The sequence below is a fragment of the Danio rerio genome, chromosome 20 (genome assembly GCF_049306965.1).
Source record: "Danio rerio strain Tuebingen ecotype United States chromosome 20, GRCz12tu, whole genome shotgun sequence".
Lineage (NCBI taxonomy): Eukaryota > Metazoa > Chordata > Actinopteri > Cypriniformes > Danionidae > Danio > Danio rerio.
The window spans coordinates 28,463,922-28,487,024 of NC_133195.1; the positions used below are offsets into that span (position 1 = coordinate 28,463,922).

General features: G+C 41.4%; 56 non-coding genes across 56 annotated transcripts; all 56 read left to right on the plus strand.

Annotated features, from left to right (window-relative positions):
- The first annotated feature begins 129 nt into the window (after positions 1-129).
- trnac-gca (transfer RNA cysteine (anticodon GCA)) lies at positions 130-202 on the plus strand. The gene has a single exon. It is a non-coding gene; the product is annotated as a tRNA-Cys (tRNA).
- An 800-nt stretch (positions 203-1,002) lies between these two features.
- trnac-gca (transfer RNA cysteine (anticodon GCA)) lies at positions 1,003-1,074 on the plus strand. Its single transcript has one exon. It is a non-coding gene; the product is annotated as a tRNA-Cys (tRNA).
- A 167-nt stretch (positions 1,075-1,241) lies between these two features.
- trnac-gca (transfer RNA cysteine (anticodon GCA)) lies at positions 1,242-1,313 on the plus strand. The gene has a single exon. It is a non-coding gene; the product is annotated as a tRNA-Cys (tRNA).
- Positions 1,314-1,480: 167 nt separating this feature from the next.
- Positions 1,481-1,552, plus strand: trnac-gca (transfer RNA cysteine (anticodon GCA)). Its single transcript has one exon. It is a non-coding gene; the product is annotated as a tRNA-Cys (tRNA).
- A 403-nt stretch (positions 1,553-1,955) lies between these two features.
- On the plus strand, positions 1,956-2,027 carry trnac-gca (transfer RNA cysteine (anticodon GCA)). The gene has a single exon. It is a non-coding gene; the product is annotated as a tRNA-Cys (tRNA).
- A 167-nt stretch (positions 2,028-2,194) lies between these two features.
- Positions 2,195-2,266, plus strand: trnac-gca (transfer RNA cysteine (anticodon GCA)). Its single transcript has one exon. It is a non-coding gene; the product is annotated as a tRNA-Cys (tRNA).
- Positions 2,267-3,066: 800 nt separating this feature from the next.
- Positions 3,067-3,138, plus strand: trnac-gca (transfer RNA cysteine (anticodon GCA)). Its single transcript has one exon. It is a non-coding gene; the product is annotated as a tRNA-Cys (tRNA).
- Positions 3,139-3,305: 167 nt separating this feature from the next.
- On the plus strand, positions 3,306-3,378 carry trnac-gca (transfer RNA cysteine (anticodon GCA)). Its single transcript has one exon. It is a non-coding gene; the product is annotated as a tRNA-Cys (tRNA).
- Positions 3,379-4,178: 800 nt separating this feature from the next.
- On the plus strand, positions 4,179-4,250 carry trnac-gca (transfer RNA cysteine (anticodon GCA)). Its single transcript has one exon. It is a non-coding gene; the product is annotated as a tRNA-Cys (tRNA).
- Positions 4,251-4,417: 167 nt separating this feature from the next.
- Positions 4,418-4,489, plus strand: trnac-gca (transfer RNA cysteine (anticodon GCA)). Its single transcript has one exon. It is a non-coding gene; the product is annotated as a tRNA-Cys (tRNA).
- Positions 4,490-4,892: 403 nt separating this feature from the next.
- trnac-gca (transfer RNA cysteine (anticodon GCA)) lies at positions 4,893-4,964 on the plus strand. The gene has a single exon. It is a non-coding gene; the product is annotated as a tRNA-Cys (tRNA).
- Positions 4,965-5,131: 167 nt separating this feature from the next.
- On the plus strand, positions 5,132-5,203 carry trnac-gca (transfer RNA cysteine (anticodon GCA)). The gene has a single exon. It is a non-coding gene; the product is annotated as a tRNA-Cys (tRNA).
- A 167-nt stretch (positions 5,204-5,370) lies between these two features.
- Positions 5,371-5,442, plus strand: trnac-gca (transfer RNA cysteine (anticodon GCA)). The gene has a single exon. It is a non-coding gene; the product is annotated as a tRNA-Cys (tRNA).
- A 561-nt stretch (positions 5,443-6,003) lies between these two features.
- Positions 6,004-6,075, plus strand: trnac-gca (transfer RNA cysteine (anticodon GCA)). Its single transcript has one exon. It is a non-coding gene; the product is annotated as a tRNA-Cys (tRNA).
- A 167-nt stretch (positions 6,076-6,242) lies between these two features.
- On the plus strand, positions 6,243-6,314 carry trnac-gca (transfer RNA cysteine (anticodon GCA)). Its single transcript has one exon. It is a non-coding gene; the product is annotated as a tRNA-Cys (tRNA).
- A 167-nt stretch (positions 6,315-6,481) lies between these two features.
- Positions 6,482-6,553, plus strand: trnac-gca (transfer RNA cysteine (anticodon GCA)). The gene has a single exon. It is a non-coding gene; the product is annotated as a tRNA-Cys (tRNA).
- Positions 6,554-7,114: 561 nt separating this feature from the next.
- On the plus strand, positions 7,115-7,186 carry trnac-gca (transfer RNA cysteine (anticodon GCA)). The gene has a single exon. It is a non-coding gene; the product is annotated as a tRNA-Cys (tRNA).
- Positions 7,187-7,353: 167 nt separating this feature from the next.
- trnac-gca (transfer RNA cysteine (anticodon GCA)) lies at positions 7,354-7,425 on the plus strand. The gene has a single exon. It is a non-coding gene; the product is annotated as a tRNA-Cys (tRNA).
- A 167-nt stretch (positions 7,426-7,592) lies between these two features.
- On the plus strand, positions 7,593-7,664 carry trnac-gca (transfer RNA cysteine (anticodon GCA)). The gene has a single exon. It is a non-coding gene; the product is annotated as a tRNA-Cys (tRNA).
- A 561-nt stretch (positions 7,665-8,225) lies between these two features.
- Positions 8,226-8,297, plus strand: trnac-gca (transfer RNA cysteine (anticodon GCA)). Its single transcript has one exon. It is a non-coding gene; the product is annotated as a tRNA-Cys (tRNA).
- A 601-nt stretch (positions 8,298-8,898) lies between these two features.
- trnac-gca (transfer RNA cysteine (anticodon GCA)) lies at positions 8,899-8,970 on the plus strand. Its single transcript has one exon. It is a non-coding gene; the product is annotated as a tRNA-Cys (tRNA).
- A 167-nt stretch (positions 8,971-9,137) lies between these two features.
- On the plus strand, positions 9,138-9,209 carry trnac-gca (transfer RNA cysteine (anticodon GCA)). The gene has a single exon. It is a non-coding gene; the product is annotated as a tRNA-Cys (tRNA).
- Positions 9,210-9,376: 167 nt separating this feature from the next.
- On the plus strand, positions 9,377-9,448 carry trnac-gca (transfer RNA cysteine (anticodon GCA)). The gene has a single exon. It is a non-coding gene; the product is annotated as a tRNA-Cys (tRNA).
- A 167-nt stretch (positions 9,449-9,615) lies between these two features.
- Positions 9,616-9,687, plus strand: trnac-gca (transfer RNA cysteine (anticodon GCA)). Its single transcript has one exon. It is a non-coding gene; the product is annotated as a tRNA-Cys (tRNA).
- A 403-nt stretch (positions 9,688-10,090) lies between these two features.
- On the plus strand, positions 10,091-10,162 carry trnac-gca (transfer RNA cysteine (anticodon GCA)). Its single transcript has one exon. It is a non-coding gene; the product is annotated as a tRNA-Cys (tRNA).
- A 167-nt stretch (positions 10,163-10,329) lies between these two features.
- Positions 10,330-10,401, plus strand: trnac-gca (transfer RNA cysteine (anticodon GCA)). Its single transcript has one exon. It is a non-coding gene; the product is annotated as a tRNA-Cys (tRNA).
- An 800-nt stretch (positions 10,402-11,201) lies between these two features.
- trnac-gca (transfer RNA cysteine (anticodon GCA)) lies at positions 11,202-11,273 on the plus strand. The gene has a single exon. It is a non-coding gene; the product is annotated as a tRNA-Cys (tRNA).
- A 167-nt stretch (positions 11,274-11,440) lies between these two features.
- Positions 11,441-11,513, plus strand: trnac-gca (transfer RNA cysteine (anticodon GCA)). Its single transcript has one exon. It is a non-coding gene; the product is annotated as a tRNA-Cys (tRNA).
- Positions 11,514-12,313: 800 nt separating this feature from the next.
- Positions 12,314-12,385, plus strand: trnac-gca (transfer RNA cysteine (anticodon GCA)). The gene has a single exon. It is a non-coding gene; the product is annotated as a tRNA-Cys (tRNA).
- Positions 12,386-12,552: 167 nt separating this feature from the next.
- trnac-gca (transfer RNA cysteine (anticodon GCA)) lies at positions 12,553-12,624 on the plus strand. Its single transcript has one exon. It is a non-coding gene; the product is annotated as a tRNA-Cys (tRNA).
- Positions 12,625-12,791: 167 nt separating this feature from the next.
- On the plus strand, positions 12,792-12,863 carry trnac-gca (transfer RNA cysteine (anticodon GCA)). Its single transcript has one exon. It is a non-coding gene; the product is annotated as a tRNA-Cys (tRNA).
- Positions 12,864-13,266: 403 nt separating this feature from the next.
- trnac-gca (transfer RNA cysteine (anticodon GCA)) lies at positions 13,267-13,338 on the plus strand. Its single transcript has one exon. It is a non-coding gene; the product is annotated as a tRNA-Cys (tRNA).
- Positions 13,339-13,505: 167 nt separating this feature from the next.
- trnac-gca (transfer RNA cysteine (anticodon GCA)) lies at positions 13,506-13,577 on the plus strand. The gene has a single exon. It is a non-coding gene; the product is annotated as a tRNA-Cys (tRNA).
- An 800-nt stretch (positions 13,578-14,377) lies between these two features.
- On the plus strand, positions 14,378-14,449 carry trnac-gca (transfer RNA cysteine (anticodon GCA)). Its single transcript has one exon. It is a non-coding gene; the product is annotated as a tRNA-Cys (tRNA).
- Positions 14,450-14,616: 167 nt separating this feature from the next.
- On the plus strand, positions 14,617-14,689 carry trnac-gca (transfer RNA cysteine (anticodon GCA)). The gene has a single exon. It is a non-coding gene; the product is annotated as a tRNA-Cys (tRNA).
- An 800-nt stretch (positions 14,690-15,489) lies between these two features.
- Positions 15,490-15,561, plus strand: trnac-gca (transfer RNA cysteine (anticodon GCA)). The gene has a single exon. It is a non-coding gene; the product is annotated as a tRNA-Cys (tRNA).
- A 167-nt stretch (positions 15,562-15,728) lies between these two features.
- Positions 15,729-15,800, plus strand: trnac-gca (transfer RNA cysteine (anticodon GCA)). The gene has a single exon. It is a non-coding gene; the product is annotated as a tRNA-Cys (tRNA).
- Positions 15,801-16,203: 403 nt separating this feature from the next.
- Positions 16,204-16,275, plus strand: trnac-gca (transfer RNA cysteine (anticodon GCA)). The gene has a single exon. It is a non-coding gene; the product is annotated as a tRNA-Cys (tRNA).
- Positions 16,276-16,442: 167 nt separating this feature from the next.
- Positions 16,443-16,514, plus strand: trnac-gca (transfer RNA cysteine (anticodon GCA)). The gene has a single exon. It is a non-coding gene; the product is annotated as a tRNA-Cys (tRNA).
- Positions 16,515-16,681: 167 nt separating this feature from the next.
- On the plus strand, positions 16,682-16,753 carry trnac-gca (transfer RNA cysteine (anticodon GCA)). The gene has a single exon. It is a non-coding gene; the product is annotated as a tRNA-Cys (tRNA).
- Positions 16,754-17,314: 561 nt separating this feature from the next.
- On the plus strand, positions 17,315-17,386 carry trnac-gca (transfer RNA cysteine (anticodon GCA)). The gene has a single exon. It is a non-coding gene; the product is annotated as a tRNA-Cys (tRNA).
- A 167-nt stretch (positions 17,387-17,553) lies between these two features.
- trnac-gca (transfer RNA cysteine (anticodon GCA)) lies at positions 17,554-17,625 on the plus strand. The gene has a single exon. It is a non-coding gene; the product is annotated as a tRNA-Cys (tRNA).
- A 167-nt stretch (positions 17,626-17,792) lies between these two features.
- Positions 17,793-17,864, plus strand: trnac-gca (transfer RNA cysteine (anticodon GCA)). Its single transcript has one exon. It is a non-coding gene; the product is annotated as a tRNA-Cys (tRNA).
- Positions 17,865-18,425: 561 nt separating this feature from the next.
- trnac-gca (transfer RNA cysteine (anticodon GCA)) lies at positions 18,426-18,497 on the plus strand. The gene has a single exon. It is a non-coding gene; the product is annotated as a tRNA-Cys (tRNA).
- Positions 18,498-18,664: 167 nt separating this feature from the next.
- On the plus strand, positions 18,665-18,736 carry trnac-gca (transfer RNA cysteine (anticodon GCA)). Its single transcript has one exon. It is a non-coding gene; the product is annotated as a tRNA-Cys (tRNA).
- A 167-nt stretch (positions 18,737-18,903) lies between these two features.
- Positions 18,904-18,975, plus strand: trnac-gca (transfer RNA cysteine (anticodon GCA)). The gene has a single exon. It is a non-coding gene; the product is annotated as a tRNA-Cys (tRNA).
- A 561-nt stretch (positions 18,976-19,536) lies between these two features.
- trnac-gca (transfer RNA cysteine (anticodon GCA)) lies at positions 19,537-19,608 on the plus strand. The gene has a single exon. It is a non-coding gene; the product is annotated as a tRNA-Cys (tRNA).
- A 601-nt stretch (positions 19,609-20,209) lies between these two features.
- trnac-gca (transfer RNA cysteine (anticodon GCA)) lies at positions 20,210-20,281 on the plus strand. Its single transcript has one exon. It is a non-coding gene; the product is annotated as a tRNA-Cys (tRNA).
- A 403-nt stretch (positions 20,282-20,684) lies between these two features.
- On the plus strand, positions 20,685-20,756 carry trnac-gca (transfer RNA cysteine (anticodon GCA)). The gene has a single exon. It is a non-coding gene; the product is annotated as a tRNA-Cys (tRNA).
- A 167-nt stretch (positions 20,757-20,923) lies between these two features.
- trnac-gca (transfer RNA cysteine (anticodon GCA)) lies at positions 20,924-20,995 on the plus strand. The gene has a single exon. It is a non-coding gene; the product is annotated as a tRNA-Cys (tRNA).
- A 167-nt stretch (positions 20,996-21,162) lies between these two features.
- Positions 21,163-21,234, plus strand: trnac-gca (transfer RNA cysteine (anticodon GCA)). Its single transcript has one exon. It is a non-coding gene; the product is annotated as a tRNA-Cys (tRNA).
- A 167-nt stretch (positions 21,235-21,401) lies between these two features.
- trnac-gca (transfer RNA cysteine (anticodon GCA)) lies at positions 21,402-21,473 on the plus strand. The gene has a single exon. It is a non-coding gene; the product is annotated as a tRNA-Cys (tRNA).
- Positions 21,474-21,876: 403 nt separating this feature from the next.
- Positions 21,877-21,948, plus strand: trnac-gca (transfer RNA cysteine (anticodon GCA)). The gene has a single exon. It is a non-coding gene; the product is annotated as a tRNA-Cys (tRNA).
- A 167-nt stretch (positions 21,949-22,115) lies between these two features.
- Positions 22,116-22,187, plus strand: trnac-gca (transfer RNA cysteine (anticodon GCA)). The gene has a single exon. It is a non-coding gene; the product is annotated as a tRNA-Cys (tRNA).
- Positions 22,188-22,354: 167 nt separating this feature from the next.
- trnac-gca (transfer RNA cysteine (anticodon GCA)) lies at positions 22,355-22,426 on the plus strand. Its single transcript has one exon. It is a non-coding gene; the product is annotated as a tRNA-Cys (tRNA).
- Positions 22,427-22,987: 561 nt separating this feature from the next.
- trnac-gca (transfer RNA cysteine (anticodon GCA)) lies at positions 22,988-23,059 on the plus strand. Its single transcript has one exon. It is a non-coding gene; the product is annotated as a tRNA-Cys (tRNA).
- The last annotated feature ends 44 nt before the right edge of the window (positions 23,060-23,103 follow it).

Here is a 23,103-nt window from a genome sequence, read left to right on the forward strand (position 1 = left end):
ATAACGGGTTGCTACATTGAAGTTGGATCTTCCTAACTGATTGACCAGACGCTCTTTTTCCGAAATTGATTTTAAGAAAGATATTTAAGAAAGAGTTTTCTTTCTTTGCTAAATAAAACTTGTTGTCATGGGGGTATAGCTCAGTGGTAGAGCATTTGACTGCAGATCAAGAGGTCCCCAGGTTCAAATCCGGGTGCCCCCTTTGTCAAGACCTTGGATTTGTGTCTGTAACTTACCTTGATAACGGGTTGCTACATTGAAGTTGGATCTTCCTAAGTGATTGACCAGTCGCTCTTTTGCCAAAATTGATTTTCAGACAGATCTTTATGAAAGAGTTTTCTTTCTTTGCTAAATAAAACTTGTTGTCATGGGGATATAACTCAGTGGTAGAGCATTTGACTGCAGATCAAGAGGTCCCCGGTTCAAATCGGGGTGCCGCCTTTGGTAAGACCTAGGATTTGTATCTGTTGCTTATGTTTACCCTGGGTTGGTGCATAGAACTTGGCTCTTCCTAACGGCATGACCAATCGGTTTTTAAACAGATCTTTATGAAAGAGTTTTCTTGTTTTGCTAAATCAAAATTGTCGTCATGGGGGTATAGCTCAGTGGGAGCACATTTGACTGCAGATCAAGAGAACCCCAAGTCAAGTCCGGGTGCCCTCTTTGTCAAGATCTTAGATTTGTGTCCGTAACTTACCTGGACCCCGGGTTGCTACTTTGAAGTTGGATCTTCCTATCTGATTGACCAGTTGCTTTCTTTCCAAAATTGATTTTCAGACAGATCTTTATGAAAGAGTTTTCTTTCTTTGCTATACCAAACTTTTTGTCATGGGGGTATAGCTCAGTGGGAGAACATTTGACTGCAGATCATTGACCCCGGGTTGCTACTTTGAAGTTGGATCTTCCTAACTGATTGACCAGTCGCTTTTTTTCCAAAATTGATTTTCAGACAGATCTTTATGAAAGAGTTTTCTTTCTTTGCTAAATTAAACTTGTTGTCATGGGGGTATAGCTCAGTGGTAGAGCATTTGACTGCAGATCAAGAGGTCCCTGGTTCTAATCCGGGTGCCCCCTTTGTCAAGACCTTGGATTTGTGTCTGTAACTTTCCTTGATAACGGTTTGCTACATTGAAGTTGGATCTTCCTAACTGATTGACCAGACGCTCTTTTTCCAAAATTGATTTTAAGAAAGATCTTTAAGAAAGAGTTTTCTTTCTTTGCTAAATAAAACTTGTTGTCATGGGGGTATAGCTCAGTGGTAGAGCATTTGACTGCAGATCAAGAGGTCCCCGGTTCAAATCCGGGTGCCCCCTTTGTCAAGACCTTGGATTTGTGTCTGTAACTTACCTCGATAACGGGATGCTACATTGAAGTTGGATCTTCCTAACTGATTGACCAGTCGCTCTTTTTCCAAAATTGATTTTAAGACAGATCTTTATGAAAGAGTTTTCTTTCTTTGCTAAATAAAACTTGTTGTCATGGGGGTGTAGCTCAGTGGTAGAGCATTTGACTGCAGATCAAGAGGTCCCCGGTTCAAATCCGGGTGCCCCCTTTGGTAAGACCTCAGATTTGTATCTGTTGCTTATGTTTACCCTGGGTTGGTGCATAGAAGTTGGCTCTTCCTAACGGCATAACCAAGCGGTTTTTGAAATTGGATTTTCAAACAGATCTTGATGAAAGAGTTTTCTTGTTTTGCTAAATCAAAATTGTTGTCATGGGGGTATAGCTCAGTGGGAGAACACTTGACTGCAAATCAAGACATACCCAAGTCAAGTCCGGGTGCCCCCTTTGTCAAGACCTTGGATTTGTGTCCGTAGCTTACCTTGACCCCTGGTGGCTACTTTGAAGTTGGATCTTCCTAACTGATTGACCAGTCGCTTTTTGTCCAAAATTGATTTTCAGACAGATCTTTATGAAAGAGTTTTCTTTCTTTGCTAATTGAAATTTCTTGTCATGGGTGTATAGCTCAGTGGTAGAGCATTTGACTGCAGATCAAGAGGTCCCTGGTTCAAATCCGGGTGCCCCCTTTGTCAAGACCTTGGATTTGTGTCTGTAATTTACCTTGATAACGGGTTGCTACATTGAAGTTGGATCTTCCTAACTGATTGACCAGTCGCTCTTTTTCCAAAATTGATTTTTAGACAGATCTTTATGAAAGAGTTTTCTTTCTTTGCTAAATAAAACTCATTGTCATGGGGGTATAGCTCAGTGGTAGAGCATTTGACTGCAGATCAAGAGGTCCCTGGTTCAAATCCGGGTGCCCCCTTTGTCACGACCTTGGATTTGTGTCTGTAACTTACCTTGATAACGGGTTGCTACATTGAAGTTGGATCTTCCTAAGTGATTGACCAGTCGCTCTTTTGCCAAAATTGATTTTCAGACAGATCTTTATGAAAGAGTTTTCTTTCTTTGCTAAATAAAACTTGTTGTCATGGGGATATAACTCAGTGGTAGAGCATTTGACTGCAGATCAAGAGGTCCCCGGTTCAAATCGGGGTGCCGCCTTTGGTAAGACCTCGGATTTGTATCTGTTGCTTATGTTTACCCTGGGTTGGTGCATAGAACTTGGCTCTTCCTAACGGCATGACCAATCGGTTTTTAAACAGATCTTTATGAAAGAGTTTTCTTGTTTTGCTAAATCAAAATTGTCGTCATGGGGGTATAGCTCAGTGGGAGCACATTTGACTGCAGATCAAGAGAACCCCAAGTCAAGTCCGGGTGCCCTCTTTGTCAAGATCTTAGATTTGTGTCCGTAACTTACCTGGACCCCGGGTTGCTACTTTGAAGTTGGATCTTCCTATCTGATTGACCAGTTGCTTTCTTTCCAAAATTGATTTTCAGACAGATCTTTATGAAAGAGTTTTCTTTCTTTGCTATACCAAACTTTTTGTCATGGGGGTATAGCTCAGTGGGAGAACATTTGACTGCAGATCATTGACCCCGGGTTGCTACTTTGAAGTTGGATCTTCCTAACTGATTGACCAGTCGCTTTTTTTCCAAAATTGATTTTCAGACAGATCTTTATGAAAGAGTTTTCTTTCTTTGCTAAATTAAACTTGTTGTCATGGGGGTATAGCTCAGTGGTAGAGCATTTGACTGCAGATCAAGAGGTCCCTGGTTCAAATCCGGGTGCCCCCTTTGTCAAGACCTTGGATTTGTGTCTGTAACTTGCCTTGATAACGGGTTGCTACATTGAAGTTGGATCTTCCTAACTGATTGACCAGACGCTCTTTTTCCAAAATTGATTTTAAGAAAGATCTTTAAGAAAGAGTTTTCTTTCTTTGCTAAATAAAACTTGTTGTCATGGGGGTATAGCTCAGTGGTAGAGCATTTGACTGCAGATCAAGAGGTCCCCAGGTTCAAATCCGGGTGCCCCCTTTGTCAAGACCTTGGATTTGTGTCTGTAACTTACCTTGATAACGGGTTGCTACATTGAAGTTGGATCTTCCTAAGTGATTGACCAGTCGCTCTTTTGCCAAAATTGATTTTCAGACAGATCTTTATGAAAGAGTTTTCTTTCTTTGCTAAATAAAACTTGTTGTCATGGGGATATAACTCAGTGGTAGAGCATTTGACTGCAGATCAAGAGGTCCCCGGTTCAAATCGGGGTGCCGCCTTTGGTAAGACCTAGGATTTGTATCTGTTGCTTATGTTTACCCTGGGTTGGTGCATAGAACTTGGCTCTTCCTAACGGCATGACCAATCGGTTTTTAAACAGATCTTTATGAAAGAGTTTTCTTGTTTTGCTAAATCAAAATTGTCGTCATGGGGGTATAGCTCAGTGGGAGCACATTTGACTGCAGATCAAGAGAACCCCAAGTCAAGTCCGGGTGCCCTCTTTGTCAAGATCTTAGATTTGTGTCCGTAACTTACCTGGACCCCGGGTTGCTACTTTGAAGTTGGATCTTCCTATCTGATTGACCAGTTGCTTTCTTTCCAAAATTGATTTTCAGACAGATCTTTATGAAAGAGTTTTCTTTCTTTGCTATACCAAACTTTTTGTCATGGGGGTATAGCTCAGTGGGAGAACATTTGACTGCAGATCATTGACCCCGGGTTGCTACTTTGAAGTTGGATCTTCCTAACTGATTGACCAGTCGCTTTTTTTCCAAAATTGATTTTCAGACAGATCTTTATGAAAGAGTTTTCTTTCTTTGCTAAATTAAACTTGTTGTCATGGGGGTATAGCTCAGTGGTAGAGCATTTGACTGCAGATCAAGAGGTCCCTGGTTCAAATCCGGGTGCCCCCTTTGTCAAGACCTTGGATTTGTGTCTGTAACTTGCCTTGATAACGGGTTGCTACATTGAAGTTGGATCTTCCTAACTGATTGACCAGACGCTCTTTTTCCAAAATTGATTTTAAGAAAGATCTTTAAGAAAGAGTTTTCTTTCTTTGCTAAATAAAACTTGTTGTCATGGGGGTATAGCTCAGTGGTAGAGCATTTGACTGCAGATCAAGAGGTCCCCGGTTCAAATCCGGGTGCCCCCTTTGGTAAGACCTCAGATTTGTATCTGTTGCTTATGTTTACCCTGGGTTGGTGCATAGAAGTTGGCTCTTCCTAACGGCATAACCAAGCGGTTTTTGAAATTGGATTTTCAAACAGATCTTGATGAAAGAGTTTTCTTGTTTTGCTAAATCAAAATTGTTGTCATGGGGGTATAGCTCAGTGGGAGAACACTTGACTGCAAATCAAGACATACCCAAGTCAAGTCCGGGTGCCCCCTTTGTCAACACCTTGGATTTGTGTCCGTAGCTTACCTTGACCCCTGGTGGCTACTTTGAAGTTGGATCTTCCTAACTGATTGACCAGTTGCTTTTTTTCCAAAATTGATTTTCAGACAGATCTTTATGAAAGAGTTTTCTTGCTTTGCTAATTAAAACTTCTTGTCATGGGTGTATAGCTCAGTGGTAGAGCATTTGACTGCAGATCAAGAGGTCCCTGGTTCAAATCCGGGTGCCCCCTTTGTCAAGACCTTGGATTTGTGTCTGTAACTTACCTTGATAACGGGTTGCTACATTGAAGTTGGATCTTCCTAACTGATTGACCAGTCGCTCTTTTTCCAAAATTGATTTTTAGACAGATCTTTATGAAAGAGTTTTCTTTCTTTGCTAAATAAAACTCATTGTCATGGGGGTATAGCTCAGTGGTAGAGTATTTGACTGCAGATCAAGAGGTCCCTGGTTCAAATCCGGGTGCCCCCTTTGTCACGACCTTGGATTTGTGTCTGTAACTTACCTTGATAACGGGTTGCTACATTGAAGTTGGATCTTCCTAAGTGATTGACCAGTCGCTCTTTTGCCAAAATTGATTTTCAGACAGATCTTTATGAAAGAGTTTTCTTTCTTTGCTAAATAAAACTTGTTGTCATGGGGGTATAACTCAGTGGTAGAGCATTTGACTGCAGATCAAGAGGTCCCCGGTTCAAATCGGGGTGCCGCCTTTGGTAAGACCTCGGATTTGTATCTGTTGCTTATGTTTACCCTGGGTTGGTGCATAGAACTTGGCTCTTCCTAACGGCATGACCAATCGGTTTTTAAACAGATCTTTATGAAAGAGTTTTCTTGTTTTGCTAAATCAAAATTGTCGTCATGGGGGTATAGCTCAGTGGGAGCACATTTGACTGCAGATCAAGAGAACCCCAAGTCAAGTCCGGGTGCCCTCTTTGTCAAGATCTTAGATTTGTGTCCGTAACTTACCTGGACCCCGGGTTGCTACTTTGAAGTTGGATCTTCCTATCTGATTGACCAGTTGCTTTCTTTCCAAAATTGATTTTCAGACAGATCTTTATGAAAGAGTTTTCTTTCTTTGCTATACCAAACTTTTTGTCATGGGGGTATAGCTCAGTGGGAGAACATTTGACTGCAGATCATTGACCCCGGGTTGCTACTTTGAAGTTGGATCTTCCTAACTGATTGACCAGTCGCTTTTTTTCCAAAATTGATTTTCAGACAGATCTTTATGAAAGAGTTTTCTTTCTTTGCTAAATTAAACTTGTTGTCGTGGGGGTATAGCTCAGTGGTAGAGCATTTGACTGCAGATCAAGAGGTCCCTGGTTCAAATCCGGGTGCCCCCTTTGTCAAGACCTTGGATTTGTGTCTGTAACTTTCCTTGATAACGGTTTGCTACATTGAAGTTGGATCTTCCTAACTGATTGACCAGACGCTCTTTTTCCAAAATTGATTTTAAGAAAGATCTTTAAGAAAGAGTTTTCTTTCTTTGCTAAATAAAACTTGTTGTCATGGGGGTATAGCTCAGTGGTAGAGCATTTGACTGCAGATCAAGAGGTCCCCGGTTCAAATCCGGGTGCCCCCTTTGTCAAGACCTTGGATTTGTGTCTGTAACTTACCTCGATAACGGGATGCTACATTGAAGTTGGATCTTCCTAACTGATTGACCAGTCGCTCTTTTTCCAAAATTGATTTTAAGACAGATCTTTATGAAAGAGTTTTCTTTCTTTGCTAAATAAAACTTGTTGTCATAGGGGTGTAGCTCAGTGGTAGAGCATTTGACTGCAGATCAAGAGGTCCCCGGTTCAAATCGGGGTGCCGCCTTTGGTAAGACCTCGGATTTGTATCTGTTGCTTATGTTTACCCTGGGTTGGTGCATAGAACTTGGCTCTTCCTAACGGCATGACCAATCGGTTTTTAAACAGATCTTTATGAAAGAGTTTTCTTGTTTTGCTAAATCAAAATTGTCGTCATGGGGGTATAGCTCAGTGGGAGCACATTTGACTGCAGATCAAGAGAACCCCAAGTCAAGTCCGGGTGCCCTCTTTGTCAAGATCTTAGATTTGTGTCCGTAACTTACCTGGACCCCGGGTTGCTACTTTGAAGTTGGATCTTCCTATCTGATTGACCAGTTGCTTTCTTTCCAAAATTGATTTTCAGACAGATCTTTATGAAAGAGTTTTCTTTCTTTGCTATACCAAACTTTTTGTCATGGGGGTATAGCTCAGTGGGAGAACATTTGACTGCAGATCATTGACCCCGGGTTGCTACTTTGAAGTTGGATCTTCCTAACTGATTGACCAGTCGCTTTTTTTCCAAAATTGATTTTCAGACAGATCTTTATGAAAGAGTTTTCTTTCTTTGCTAAATTAAACTTGTTGTCATGGGGGTATAGCTCAGTGGTAGAGCATTTGACTGCAGATCAAGAGGTCCCTGGTTCAAATCCGGGTGCCCCCTTTGTCAAGACCTTGGATTTGTGTCTGTAACTTTCCTTGATAACGGTTTGCTACATTGAAGTTGGATCTTCCTAACTGATTGACCAGACGCTCTTTTTCCAAAATTGATTTTAAGAAAGATCTTTAAGAAAGAGTTTTCTTTCTTTGCTAAATAAAACTTGTTGTCATGGGGGTATAGCTCAGTGGTAGAGCATTTGACTGCAGATCAAGAGGTCCCCGGTTCAAATCCGGGTGCCCCCTTTGTCAAGACCTTGGATTTGTGTCTGTAACTTACCTCGATAACGGGATGCTACATTGAAGTTGGATCTTCCTAACTGATTGACCAGTCGCTCTTTTTCCAAAATTGATTTTAAGACAGATCTTTATGAAAGAGTTTTCTTTCTTTGCTAAATAAAACTTGTTGTCATGGGGGTGTAGCTCAGTGGTAGAGCATTTGACTGCAGATCAAGAGGTCCCCGGTTCAAATCGGGGTGCCGCCTTTGGTAAGACCTAGGATTTGTATCTGTTGCTTATGTTTACCCTGGGTTGGTGCATAGAACTTGGCTCTTCCTAACGGCATGACCAATCGGTTTTTAAACAGATCTTTATGAAAGAGTTTTCTTGTTTTGCTAAATCAAAATTGTCGTCATGGGGGTATAGCTCAGTGGGAGCACATTTGACTGCAGATCAAGAGAACCCCAAGTCAAGTCCGGGTGCCCTCTTTGTCAAGATCTTAGATTTGTGTCCGTAACTTACCTGGACCCCGGGTTGCTACTTTGAAGTTGGATCTTCCTATCTGATTGACCAGTTGCTTTCTTTCCAAAATTGATTTTCAGACAGATCTTTATGAAAGAGTTTTCTTTCTTTGCTATACCAAACTTTTTGTCATGGGGGTATAGCTCAGTGGGAGAACATTTGACTGCAGATCATTGACCCCGGGTTGCTACTTTGAAGTTGGATCTTCCTAACTGATTGACGAGTCGCTTTTTTTCCAAAATTGATTTTCAGACAGATCTTTATGAAAGAGTTTTCTTTCTTTGCTAAATTAAACTTGTTGTCATGGGGGTATAGCTCAGTGGTAGAGCATTTGACTGCAGATCAAGAGGTCCCTGGTTCAAATCCAGGTGCCCCCTTTGTCAAGACCTTGGATTTGTGTCTGTTACTTGCCTTGATAACGGGTTGCTACATTGAAGTTGGATCTTCCTAACTGATTGACCAGACGCTCTTTTTCCAAAATTGATTTTAAGACAGATCTTTAAGAAAGAGTTTTCTTTCTTTGCTAAATAAAACTTGTTGTCATGGGGGTATAGCTTCAAATCCGGGTGCCCCCTTTGGTAAGACCTCAGATTTGTATCTGTTGCTTATGTTTACCCTGGGTTGGTGCATAGAAGTTGGCTCTTCCTAACGGCATAACCAAGCGGTTTTTGAAATTGGATTTTTAAACAGATCTTGATGAAAGAGTTTTCTTGTTTTGCTAAATCAAAATTGTTGTCATGGGGGTATAGCTCAGTGGGAGAACACTTGACTGCAAATCAAGACATACCCAAGTCAAGTCCGGGTGCCCCCTTTGTCAAGACCTTGGATTTGTGTCCGTAGCTTACCTTGACCCCTGATGGCTACTTTGAAGTTGGATCTTCCTAACTGATTGACCAGTCGCTTTTTTTCCAAAATTGATTTTCAGACAGATCTTTATGAAAGAGTTTTCTTGCTTTGCTAATTAAAACTTCTTGTCATGGGTGTATAGCTCAGTGGTAGAGCATTTGACTGCAGATCAAGAGGTCCCTGGTTCAAATCCGGGTGCCCCCTTTGTCAAGACCTTGGATTTGTGTCTGTAACTTACCTTGATAACGGGTTGCTACATTGAAGTTGGATCTTCCTAACTGATTGACCAGTCTCTCTTTTTCCAAAATTGATTTTTAGACAGATCTTTATGAAAGAGTTTTCTTTCTTTGCTAAATAAAACTCGTTGTCATGGGGGTATAGCTCAGTGGTAGAGCATTTGACTGCAGATCAAGAGGTCCCTGGTTCAAATCCGGGTGCCCCCTTTGTCAAGACCTTGGATTTGTGTCTGTAACTTGCCTTGATAACGGTTTGCTACATTGAAGTTGGATCTTCCTAACTGATTGACCAGACGCTCTTTTTCCAAAATTGATTTTAAGACAGATCTTTATGAAAGAGTTTTCTTTCTTTGCTAAATAAAACTTGTTGTCATGGGGGTATAGCTCAGTGGTAGAGCATTTGACTGCAGATCAAGAGGTCCCCGGTTCAAATCCGGGTGCCCCCTTTGTCAAGACCTTGGATTTGTGTCTGTAACTTACCTCGATAACGGGATGCTACATTGAAGTTGGATCTTCCTAACTGATTGACCAGTCGCTCTTTTTCCAAAATTGATTTTAAGACAGATCTTTATGAAAGAGTTTTCTTTCTTTGCTAAATAAAACTTGTTGTCATGGGGGTGTAGCTCAGTGGTAGAGCATTTGACTGCAGATCAAGAGGTCCCCGGTTCAAATCCGGGTGCCCCCTTTGGTAAGACCTCAGATTTGTATCTGTTGCTTATGTTTACCCTGGGTTGGTGCATAGAAGTTGGCTCTTCCTAACGGCATAACCAAGCGGTTTTTGAAATTGGATTTTCAAACAGATCTTGATGAAAGAGTTTTCTTGTTTTGCTAAATCAAAATTGTTGTCATGGGGGTATAGCTCAGTGGGAGAACACTTGACTGCAAATCAAGACATACCCAAGTCAAGTCCGGGTGCCCCCTTTGTCAAGACCTTGGATTTGTGTCCGTAGCTTACCTTGACCCCTGGTGGCTACTTTGAAGTTGGATCTTCCTAACTGATTGACCAGTCGCTTTTTGTCCAAAATTGATTTTCAGACAGATCTTTATGAAAGAGTTTTCTTTCTTTGCTAATTGAAATTTCTTGTCATGGGTGTATAGCTCAGTGGTAGAGCATTTGACTGCAGATCAAGAGGTCCCTGGTTCAAATCCGGGTGCCCCCTTTGTCAAGACCTTGGATTTGTGTCTGTAATTTACCTTGATAACGGGTTGCTACATTGAAGTTGGATCTTCCTAACTGATTGACCAGTCGCTCTTTTTCCAAAATTGATTTTTAGACAGATCTTTATGAAAGAGTTTTCTTTCTTTGCTAAATAAAACTCATTGTCATGGGGGTATAGCTCAGTGGTAGAGCATTTGACTGCAGATCAAGAGGTCCCTGGTTCAAATCCGGGTGCCCCCTTTGTCACGACCTTGGATTTGTGTCTGTAACTTACCTTGATAACGGGTTGCTACATTGAAGTTGGATCTTCCTAAGTGATTGACCAGTCGCTCTTTTGCCAAAATTGATTTTCAGACAGATCTTTATGAAAGAGTTTTCTTTCTTTGCTAAATAAAACTTGTTGTCATGGGGATATAACTCAGTGGTAGAGCATTTGACTGCAGATCAAGAGGTCCCCGGTTCAAATCGGGGTGCCGCCTTTGGTAAGACCTCGGATTTGTATCTGTTGCTTATGTTTACCCTGGGTTGGTGCATAGAACTTGGCTCTTCCTAACGGCATGACCAATCGGTTTTTAAACAGATCTTTATGAAAGAGTTTTCTTGTTTTGCTAAATCAAAATTGTCGTCATGGGGGTATAGCTCAGTGGGAGCACATTTGACTGCAGATCAAGAGAACCCCAAGTCAAGTCCGGGTGCCCTCTTTGTCAAGATCTTAGATTTGTGTCCGTAACTTACCTGGACCCCGGGTTGCTACTTTGAAGTTGGATCTTCCTATCTGATTGACCAGTTGCTTTCTTTCCAAAATTGATTTTCAGACAGATCTTTATGAAAGAGTTTTCTTTCTTTGCTATACCAAACTTTTTGTCATGGGGGTATAGCTCAGTGGGAGAACATTTGACTGCAGATCATTGACCCCGGGTTGCTACTTTGAAGTTGGATCTTCCTAACTGATTGACCAGTCGCTTTTTTTCCAAAATTGATTTTCAGACAGATCTTTATGAAAGAGTTTTCTTTCTTTGCTAAATTAAACTTGTTGTCATGGGGGTATAGCTCAGTGGTAGAGCATTTGACTGCAGATCAAGAGGTCCCTGGTTCAAATCCGGGTGCCCCCTTTGTCAAGACCTTGGATTTGTGTCTGTAACTTGCCTTGATAACGGGTTGCTACATTGAAGTTGGATCTTCCTAACTGATTGACCAGACGCTCTTTTTCCGAAATTGATTTTAAGAAAGATATTTAAGAAAGAGTTTTCTTTCTTTGCTAAATAAAACTTGTTGTCATGGGGGTATAGCTCAGTGGTAGAGCATTTGACTGCAGATCAAGAGGTCCCCAGGTTCAAATCCGGGTGCCCCCTTTGTCAAGACCTTGGATTTGTGTCTGTAACTTACCTTGATAACGGGTTGCTACATTGAAGTTGGATCTTCCTAAGTGATTGACCAGTCGCTCTTTTGCCAAAATTGATTTTCAGACAGATCTTTATGAAAGAGTTTTCTTTCTTTGCTAAATAAAACTTGTTGTCATGGGGATATAACTCAGTGGTAGAGCATTTGACTGCAGATCAAGAGGTCCCCGGTTCAAATCGGGGTGCCGCCTTTGGTAAGACCTAGGATTTGTATCTGTTGCTTATGTTTACCCTGGGTTGGTGCATAGAACTTGGCTCTTCCTAACGGCATGACCAATCGGTTTTTAAACAGATCTTTATGAAAGAGTTTTCTTGTTTTGCTAAATCAAAATTGTCGTCATGGGGGTATAGCTCAGTGGGAGCACATTTGACTGCAGATCAAGAGAACCCCAAGTCAAGTCCGGGTGCCCTCTTTGTCAAGATCTTAGATTTGTGTCCGTAACTTACCTGGACCCCGGGTTGCTACTTTGAAGTTGGATCTTCCTATCTGATTGACCAGTTGCTTTCTTTCCAAAATTGATTTTCAGACAGATCTTTATGAAAGAGTTTTCTTTCTTTGCTATACCAAACTTTTTGTCATGGGGGTATAGCTCAGTGGGAGAACATTTGACTGCAGATCATTGACCCCGGGTTGCTACTTTGAAGTTGGATCTTCCTAACTGATTGACCAGTCGCTTTTTTTCCAAAATTGATTTTCAGACAGATCTTTATGAAAGAGTTTTCTTTCTTTGCTAAATTAAACTTGTTGTCATGGGGGTATAGCTCAGTGGTAGAGCATTTGACTGCAGATCAAGAGGTCCCTGGTTCTAATCCGGGTGCCCCCTTTGTCAAGACCTTGGATTTGTGTCTGTAACTTTCCTTGATAACGGTTTGCTACATTGAAGTTGGATCTTCCTAACTGATTGACCAGACGCTCTTTTTCCAAAATTGATTTTAAGAAAGATCTTTAAGAAAGAGTTTTCTTTCTTTGCTAAATAAAACTTGTTGTCATGGGGGTATAGCTCAGTGGTAGAGCATTTGACTGCAGATCAAGAGGTCCCCGGTTCAAATCCGGGTGCCCCCTTTGTCAAGACCTTGGATTTGTGTCTGTAACTTACCTCGATAACGGGATGCTACATTGAAGTTGGATCTTCCTAACTGATTGACCAGTCGCTCTTTTTCCAAAATTGATTTTAAGACAGATCTTTATGAAAGAGTTTTCTTTCTTTGCTAAATAAAACTTGTTGTCATGGGGGTGTAGCTCAGTGGTAGAGCATTTGACTGCAGATCAAGAGGTCCCCGGTTCAAATCCGGGTGCCCCCTTTGGTAAGACCTCAGATTTGTATCTGTTGCTTATGTTTACCCTGGGTTGGTGCATAGAAGTTGGCTCTTCCTAACGGCATAACCAAGCGGTTTTTGAAATTGGATTTTCAAACAGATCTTGATGAAAGAGTTTTCTTGTTTTGCTAAATCAAAATTGTTGTCATGGGGGTATAGCTCAGTGGGAGAACACTTGACTGCAAATCAAGACATACCCAAGTCAAGTCCGGGTGCCCCCTTTGTCAAGACCTTGGATTTGTGTCCGTAGCTTACCTTGACCCCTGGTGGCTACTTTGAAGTTGGATCTTCCTAACTGATTGACCAGTCGCTTTTTGTCCAAAATTGATTTTCAGACAGATCTTTATGAAAGAGTTTTCTTTCTTTGCTAATTGAAATTTCTTGTCATGGGTGTATAGCTCAGTGGTAGAGCATTTGACTGCAGATCAAGAGGTCCCTGGTTCAAATCCGGGTGCCCCCTTTGTCAAGACCTTGGATTTGTGTCTGTAATTTACCTTGATAACGGGTTGCTACATTGAAGTTGGATCTTCCTAACTGATTGACCAGTCGCTCTTTTTCCAAAATTGATTTTTAGACAGATCTTTATGAAAGAGTTTTCTTTCTTTGCTAAATAAAACTCATTGTCATGGGGGTATAGCTCAGTGGTAGAGCATTTGACTGCAGATCAAGAGGTCCCTGGTTCAAATCCGGGTGCCCCCTTTGTCACGACCTTGGATTTGTGTCTGTAACTTACCTTGATAACGGGTTGCTACATTGAAGTTGGATCTTCCTAAGTGATTGACCAGTCGCTCTTTTGCCAAAATTGATTTTCAGACAGATCTTTATGAAAGAGTTTTCTTTCTTTGCTAAATAAAACTTGTTGTCATGGGGATATAACTCAGTGGTAGAGCATTTGACTGCAGATCAAGAGGTCCCCGGTTCAAATCGGGGTGCCGCCTTTGGTAAGACCTCGGATTTGTATCTGTTGCTTATGTTTACCCTGGGTTGGTGCATAGAACTTGGCTCTTCCTAACGGCATGACCAATCGGTTTTTAAACAGATCTTTATGAAAGAGTTTTCTTGTTTTGCTAAATCAAAATTGTCGTCATGGGGGTATAGCTCAGTGGGAGCACATTTGACTGCAGATCAAGAGAACCCCAAGTCAAGTCCGGGTGCCCTCTTTGTCAAGATCTTAGATTTGTGTCCGTAACTTACCTGGACCCCGGGTTGCTACTTTGAAGTTGGATCTTCCTATCTGATTGACCAGTTGCTTTCTTTCCAAAATTGATTTTCAGACAGATCTTTATGAAAGAGTTTTCTTTCTTTGCTATACCAAACTTTTTGTCATGGGGGTATAGCTCAGTGGGAGAACATTTGACTGCAGATCATTGACCCCGGGTTGCTACTTTGAAGTTGGATCTTCCTAACTGATTGACCAGTCGCTTTTTTTCCAAAATTGATTTTCAGACAGATCTTTATGAAAGAGTTTTCTTTCTTTGCTAAATTAAACTTGTTGTCATGGGGGTATAGCTCAGTGGTAGAGCATTTGACTGCAGATCAAGAGGTCCCTGGTTCAAATCCGGGTGCCCCCTTTGTCAAGACCTTGGATTTGTGTCTGTAACTTGCCTTGATAACGGGTTGCTACATTGAAGTTGGATCTTCCTAACTGATTGACCAGACGCTCTTTTTCCAAAATTGATTTTAAGAAAGATCTTTAAGAAAGAGTTTTCTTTCTTTGCTAAATAAAACTTGTTGTCATGGGGGTATAGCTCAGTGGTAGAGCATTTGACTGCAGATCAAGAGGTCCCCAGGTTCAAATCCGGGTGCCCCCTTTGTCAAGACCTTGGATTTGTGTCTGTAACTTACCTTGATAACGGGTTGCTACATTGAAGTTGGATCTTCCTAAGTGATTGACCAGTCGCTCTTTTGCCAAAATTGATTTTCAGACAGATCTTTATGAAAGAGTTTTCTTTCTTTGCTAAATAAAACTTGTTGTCATGGGGATATAACTCAGTGGTAGAGCATTTGACTGCAGATCAAGAGGTCCCCGGTTCAAATCGGGGTGCCGCCTTTGGTAAGACCTAGGATTTGTATCTGTTGCTTATGTTTACCCTGGGTTGGTGCATAGAACTTGGCTCTTCCTAACGGCATGACCAATCGGTTTTTAAACAGATCTTTATGAAAGAGTTTTCTTGTTTTGCTAAATCAAAATTGTCGTCATGGGGGTATAGCTCAGTGGGAGCACATTTGACTGCAGATCAAGAGAACCCCAAGTCAAGTCCGGGTGCCCTCTTTGTCAAGATCTTAGATTTGTGTCCGTAACTTACCTGGACCCCGGGTTGCTACTTTGAAGTTGGATCTTCCTATCTGATTGACCAGTTGCTTTCTTTCCAAAATTGATTTTCAGACAGATCTTTATGAAAGAGTTTTCTTTCTTTGCTATACCAAACTTTTTGTCATGGGGGTATAGCTCAGTGGGAGAACATTTGACTGCAGATCATTGACCCCGGGTTGCTACTTTGAAGTTGGATCTTCCTAACTGATTGACCAGTCGCTTTTTTTCCAAAATTGATTTTCAGACAGATCTTTATGAAAGAGTTTTCTTTCTTTGCTAAATTAAACTTGTTGTCATGGGGGTATAGCTCAGTGGTAGAGCATTTGACTGCAGATCAAGAGGTCCCTGGTTCAAATCCGGGTGCCCCCTTTGTCAAGACCTTGGATTTGTGTCTGTAACTTGCCTTGATAACCGGTTGCTACATTGAAGTTGGATCTTCCTAACTGATTGACCAGACGCTCTTTTTCCAAAATTGATTTTAAGAAAGATCTTTAAGAAAGAGTTTTCTTTCTTTGCTAAATAAAACTTGTTGTCATGGGGGTATAGCTCAGTGGTAGAGCATTTGACTGCAGATCAAGAGGTCCCCGGTTCAAATCCGGGTGCCCCCTTTGGTAAGACCTCAGATTTGTATCTGTTGCTTATGTTTACCCTGGGTTGGTGCATAGAAGTTGGCTCTTCCTAACGGCATAACCAAGCGGTTTTTGAAATTGGATTTTCAAACAGATCTTGATGAAAGAGTTTTCTTGTTTTGCTAAATCAAAATTGTTGTCATGGGGGTATAGCTCAGTGGGAGAACACTTGACTGCAAATCAAGACATACCCAAGTCAAGTCCGGGTGCCCCCTTTGTCAACACCTTGGATTTGTGTCCGTAGCTTACCTTGACCCCTGGTGGCTACTTTGAAGTTGGATCTTCCTAACTGATTGACCAGTTGCTTTTTTTCCAAAATTGATTTTCAGACAGATCTTTATGAAAGAGTTTTCTTGCTTTGCTAATTAAAACTTCTTGTCATGGGTGTATAGCTCAGTGGTAGAGCATTTGACTGCAGATCAAGAGGTCCCTGGTTCAAATCCGGGTGCCCCCTTTGTCAAGACCTTGGATTTGTGTCTGTAACTTACCTTGATAACGGGTTGCTACATTGAAGTTGGATCTTCCTAACTGATTGACCAGTCGCTCTTTTTCCAAAATTGATTTTTAGACAGATCTTTATGAAAGAGTTTTCTTTCTTTGCTAAATAAAACTCATTGTCATGGGGGTATAGCTCAGTGGTAGAGTATTTGACTGCAGATCAAGAGGTCCCTGGTTCAAATCCGGGTGCCCCCTTTGTCACGACCTTGGATTTGTGTCTGTAACTTACCTTGATAACGGGTTGCTACATTGAAGTTGGATCTTCCTAAGTGATTGACCAGTCGCTCTTTTGCCAAAATTGATTTTCAGACAGATCTTTATGAAAGAGTTTTCTTTCTTTGCTAAATAAAACTTGTTGTCATGGGGGTATAACTCAGTGGTAGAGCATTTGACTGCAGATCAAGAGGTCCCCGGTTCAAATCGGGGTGCCGCCTTTGGTAAGACCTCGGATTTGTATCTGTTGCTTATGTTTACCCTGGGTTGGTGCATAGAACTTGGCTCTTCCTAACGGCATGACCAATCGGTTTTTAAACAGATCTTTATGAAAGAGTTTTCTTGTTTTGCTAAATCAAAATTGTCGTCATGGGGGTATAGCTCAGTGGGAGCACATTTGACTGCAGATCAAGAGAACCCCAAGTCAAGTCCGGGTGCCCTCTTTGTCAAGATCTTAGATTTGTGTCCGTAACTTACCTGGACCCCGGGTTGCTACTTTGAAGTTGGATCTTCCTATCTGATTGACCAGTTGCTTTCTTTCCAAAATTGATTTTCAGACAGATCTTTATGAAAGAGTTTTCTTTCTTTGCTATACCAAACTTTTTGTCATGGGGGTATAGCTCAGTGGGAGAACATTTGACTGCAGATCATTGACCCCGGGTTGCTACTTTGAAGTTGGATCTTCCTAACTGATTGACCAGTCGCTTTTTTTCCAAAATTGATTTTCAGACAGATCTTTATGAAAGAGTTTTCTTTCTTTGCTAAATTAAACTTGTTGTCGTGGGGGTATAGCTCAGTGGTAGAGCATTTGACTGCAGATCAAGAGGTCCCTGGTTCAAATCCGGGTGCCCCCTTTGTCAAGACCTTGGATTTGTGTCTGTAACTTTCCTTGATAACGGTTTGCTACATTGAAGTTGGATCTTCCTAACTGATTGACCAGACGCTCTTTTTCCAAAATTGATTTTAAGAAAGATCTTTAAGAAAGAGTTTTCTTTCTTTGCTAAATAAAACTTGTTGTCATGGGGGTATAGCTCAGTGGTAGAGCATTTGACTGCAGATCAAGAGGTCCCCGGTTCAAATCCGGGTGCCCCCTTTGTCAAGACCTTGGATTTGTGTCTGTAACTTACCTCGATAACGGGATGCTACATTGAAGTTGGATCTTCCTAACTGATTGACCAGTCGCTCTTTTTCCAAAATTGATTTTAAGACAGATCTTTATGAAAGAGTTTTCTTTCTTTGCTAAATAAAACTTGTTGTCATGGGGGTGTAGCTCAGTGGTAGAGCATTTGACTGCAGATCAAGAGGTCCCCGGTTCAAATCGGGGTGCCGCCTTTGGTAAGACCTCGGATTTGTATCTGTTGCTTATGTTTACCCTGGGTTGGTGCATAGAACTTGGCTCTTCCTAACGGCATGACCAATCGGTTTTTAAACAGATCTTTATGAAAGAGTTTTCTTGTTTTGCTAAATCAAAATTGTCGTCATGGGGGTATAGCTCAGTGGGAGCACATTTGACTGCAGATCAAGAGAACCCCAAGTCAAGTCCGGGTGCCCTCTTTGTCAAGATCTTAGATTTGTGTCCGTAACTTACCTGGACCCCGGGTTGCTACTTTGAAGTTGGATCTTCCTATCTGATTGACCAGTTGCTTTCTTTCCAAAATTGATTTTCAGACAGATCTTTATGAAAGAGTTTTCTTTCTTTGCTATACCAAACTTTTTGTCATGGGGGTATAGCTCAGTGGGAGAACATTTGACTGCAGATCATTGACCCCGGGTTGCTACTTTGAAGTTGGATCTTCCTAACTGATTGACCAGTCGCTTTTTTTCCAAAATTGATTTTCAGACAGATCTTTATGAAAGAGTTTTCTTTCTTTGCTAAATTAAACTTGTTGTCATGGGGGTATAGCTCAGTGGTAGAGCATTTGACTGCAGATCAAGAGGTCCCTGGTTCAAATCCGGGTGCCCCCTTTGTCAAGACCTTGGATTTGTGTCTGTAACTTTCCTTGATAACGGTTTGCTACATTGAAGTTGGATCTTCCTAACTGATTGACCAGACGCTCTTTTTCCAAAATTGATTTTAAGAAAGATCTTTAAGAAAGAGTTTTCTTTCTTTGCTAAATAAAACTTGTTGTCATGGGGGTATAGCTCAGTGGTAGAGCATTTGACTGCAGATCAAGAGGTCCCCGGTTCAAATCCGGGTGCCCCCTTTGTCAAGACCTTGGATTTGTGTCTGTAACTTACCTCGATAACGGGATGCTACATTGAAGTTGGATCTTCCTAACTGATTGACCAGTCGCTCTTTTTCCAAAATTGATTTTAAGACAGATCTTTATGAAAGAGTTTTCTTTCTTTGCTAAATAAAACTTGTTGTCATGGGGGTGTAGCTCAGTGGTAGAGCATTTGACTGCAGATCAAGAGGTCCCCGGTTCAAATCGGGGTGCCGCCTTTGGTAAGACCTAGGATTTGTATCTGTTGCTTATGTTTACCCTGGGTTGGTGCATAGAACTTGGCTCTTCCTAACGGCATGACCAATCGGTTTTTAAACAGATCTTTATGAAAGAGTTTTCTTGTTTTGCTAAATCAAAATTGTCGTCATGGGGGTATAGCTCAGTGGGAGCACATTTGACTGCAGATCAAGAGAACCCCAAGTCAAGTCCGGGTGCCCTCTTTGTCAAGATCTTAGATTTGTGTCCGTAACTTACCTGGACCCCGGGTTGCTACTTTGAAGTTGGATCTTCCTATCTGATTGACCAGTTGCTTTCTTTCCAAAATTGATTTTCAGACAGATCTTTATGAAAGAGTTTTCTTTCTTTGCTATACCAAACTTTTTGTCATGGGGGTATAGCTCAGTGGGAGAACATTTGACTGCAGATCATTGACCCCGGGTTGCTACTTTGAAGTTGGATCTTCCTAACTGATTGACGAGTCGCTTTTTTTCCAAAATTGATTTTCAGACAGATCTTTATGAAAGAGTTTTCTTTCTTTGCTAAATTAAACTTGTTGTCATGGGGGTATAGCTCAGTGGTAGAGCATTTGACTGCAGATCAAGAGGTCCCTGGTTCAAATCCGGGTGCCCCCTTTGTCAAGACCTTGGATTTGTGTCTGTTACTTGCCTTGATAACGGGTTGCTACATTGAAGTTGGATCTTCCTAACTGATTGACCAGACGCTCTTTTTCCAAAATTGATTTTAAGACAGATCTTTAAGAAAGAGTTTTCTTTCTTTGCTAAATAAAACTTGTTGTCATGGGGGTATAGCTTCAAATCCGGGTGCCCCCTTTGGTAAGACCTCAGATTTGTATCTGTTGCTTATGTTTACCCTGGGTTGGTGCATAGAAGTTGGCTCTTCCTAACGGCATAACCAAGCGGTTTTTGAAATTGGATTTTCAAACAGATCTTGATGAAAGAGTTTTCTTGTTTTGCTAAATCAAAATTGTTGTCATGGGGGTATAGCTCAGTGGGAGAACACTTGACTGCAAATCAAGACATACCCAAGTCAAGTCCGGGTGCCCCCTTTGTCAAGACCTTGGATTTGTGTCCGTAGCTTACCTTGACCCCTGGTGGCTACTTTGAAGTTGGATCTTCCTAACTGATTGACCAGTCGCTTTTTTTCCAAAATTGATTTTCAGACAGATCTTTACGAAAGAGTTTTCTTTCTTTGCTAATTATAACTCCTTGTCATGGGTGTATAGCTCAGTGGTAGAGCATTTGACTGCAGATCAAGAGGTCCCCGGTTCAAATCCGGGTGCCCCCTTTGGTAAGACCTCAGATTTGTATCTGTTGCTTATGTTTACCCTGGGTTGGTGCATAGAAGTTGGCTCTTCCTAACGGCATAACCAAGCGGTTTTTGAAATTGGATTTTTAAACAGATCTTGATGAAAGAGTTTTCTTGTTTTGCTAAATCAAAATTGTTGTCATGGGGGTATAGCTCAGTGGGAGAACACTTGACTGCAAATCAAGACATACCCAAGTCAAGTCCGGGTGCCCCCTTTGTCAAGACCTTGGATTTGTGTCCGTAGCTTACCTTGACCCCTGGTGGCTACTTTGAAGTTGGATCTTCCTAACTGATTGACCAGTCGCTTTTTTTCCAAAATTGATTTTCAGACAGATCTTTATGAAAGAGTTTTCTTGCTTTGCTAATTAAAACTTCTTGTCATGGGTGTATAGCTCAGTGGTAGAGCATTTGACTGCAGATCAAGAGGTCCCTGGTTCAAATCCGGGTGCCCCCTTTGTCAAGACCTTGGATTTGTGTCTGTAACTTACCTTGATAACGGGTTGCTACATTGAAGTTGGATCTTCCTAACTGATTGACCAGTCTCTCTTTTTCCAAAATTGATTTTTAGACAGATCTTTATGAAAGAGTTTTCTTTCTTTGCTAAATAAAACTCGTTGTCATGGGGGTATAGCTCAGTGGTAGAGCATTTGACTGCAGATCAAGAGGTCCCTGGTTCAAATCCGGGTGCCCCCTTTGTCAAGACCTTGGATTTGTGTCTGTAACTTGCCTTGATAACGGTTTGCTACATTGAAGTTGGATCTTCCTAACTGATTGACCAGACGCTCTTTTTCCAAAATTGATTTTAAGACAGATCTTTATGAAAGAGTTTTCTTTCTTTGCTAAATAAAACTTGTTGTCATGGGGGTATAGCTCAGTGGTAGAGCATTTGACTGCAGATCAAGAGGTCCCCGGTTCAAATCCGGGTGCCCCCTTTGTCAAGACCTTGGATTTGTGTCTGTAACTTACCTTGATAACGGGATGCTACATTGAAGTTGGATCTTCCTAACTGATTGACCAGTCGCTCTTTTTCCAAAATTGATTTTAAGACAGATCTTTATGAAAGAGTTTTCTTTCTTTGCTAAATAAAACTTGTTGTCATGGGGGTATAGCTCAGTGGTAGAGCATTTGACTGCAGATCAAGAGGTCCCCGGTTCAAATCCGGGTGCCCCCTTTGGTAAGACCTCAGATTTGTATCTGTTGCTTATGTTTACCCTGGGTTGGTGCATAGAAGTTGGCTCTTCCTAACGGCATAACCAAGCGGTTTTTGAAATTGGATTTTCAAACAGATCTTGATGAAAGAGTTTTCTTGTTTTGCTAAATCAAAATTGTTGTCATGGGGGTATAGCTCAGTGGGAGAACACTTGACTGCAAATCAAGACATACCCAAGTCAAGTCCGGGTGCCCCCTTTGTCAAGACCTTGGATTTGTGTCCGTAGCTTACCTTGACCCCTGGTGGCTACTTTGAAGTTGGATCTTCCTAACTGATTGACCAGTCGCTTTTTTTCCAAAATTGATTTTCAGACAGATCTTTATGAAAGAGTTTTCTTGCTTTGCTAATTAAAACTTCTTGTCATGGGTGTATAGCTCAGTGGTAGAGCATTTGACTGCAGATCAAGAGGTCCCTGGTTCAAATCCGGGTGCCCCCTTTGTCAAGACCTTGGATTTGTGTCTGTAACTTACCTTGATAACGGGTTGCTACATTGAAGTTGGATCTTCCTAACTGATTGACCAGTTGCTCTTTTTCCAAAATTGATTTTTAGACAGATCTTTATGAAAGAGTTTTCTTTCTTTGCTAAATAAAATTCATTGTCATGGGGGTATAGCTCAGTGGTAGAGCATTTGACTGCAGATCAAGAGGTCCCTGGTTCAAATCCGGGTGCCCCCTTTGTCACGACCTTGGATTTGTGTCTGTAACTTACCTTGATAACGGGTTGCTACATTGAAGTTGGATCTTCCTAAGTGATTGACCAGTCGCTCTTTTGCCAAAATTGATTTTCAGACAGATCTTTATGAAAGAGTTTTCTTTCTTTGCTAAATAAAACTTGTTGTCATGGGGGTATAACTCAGTGGTAGAGCATTTGACTGCAGATCAAGAGGTCCCCGGTTCAAATCGGGGTGCCGCCTTTGGTAAGACCTCGGATTTGTATCTGTTGCTTATGTTTACCCTGGGTTGGTGCATAGAACTTGGCTCTTCCTAACGGCATGACCAATCGGTTTTTAAACAGATCTTTATGAAAGAGTTTTCTTGTTTTGCTAAATCAAAATTGTCGTCATGGGGGTATAGCTCAGTGGGAGCACATTTGACTGCAGATCAAGAGAACCCCAAGTCAAGTCCGGGTGCCCTCTTTGTCAAGATCTTAGATTTGTGTCCGTAACTTACCTGGACCCCGGGTTGCTACTTTGAAGTTGGATCTTCCTATCTGATTGACCAGTTGCTTTCTTTCCAAAATTGATTTTCAGACAGATCTTTATGAAAGAGTTTTCTTTCTTTGCTATACCAAACTTTTTGTCATGGGGGTATAGCTCAGTGGGAGAACATTTGACTGCAGATCATTGACCCCGGGTTGCTACTTTGAAGTTGGATCTTCCTAACTGATTGACCAGTCGCTTTTTTTCCAAAATTGATTTTCAGACAGATCTTTATGAAAGAGTTTTCTTTCTTTGCTAAATTAAACTTGCTGTCATGGTGGTATAGCTCAGTGGTAGAGCATTAGACTGCAGATCAAGAGGTCCCTGGTTCAAATCTGGGTGCCCCCTTTGTCAAGACCTTGGATTTGTGTCTGTAACTTGCCTTGATAACG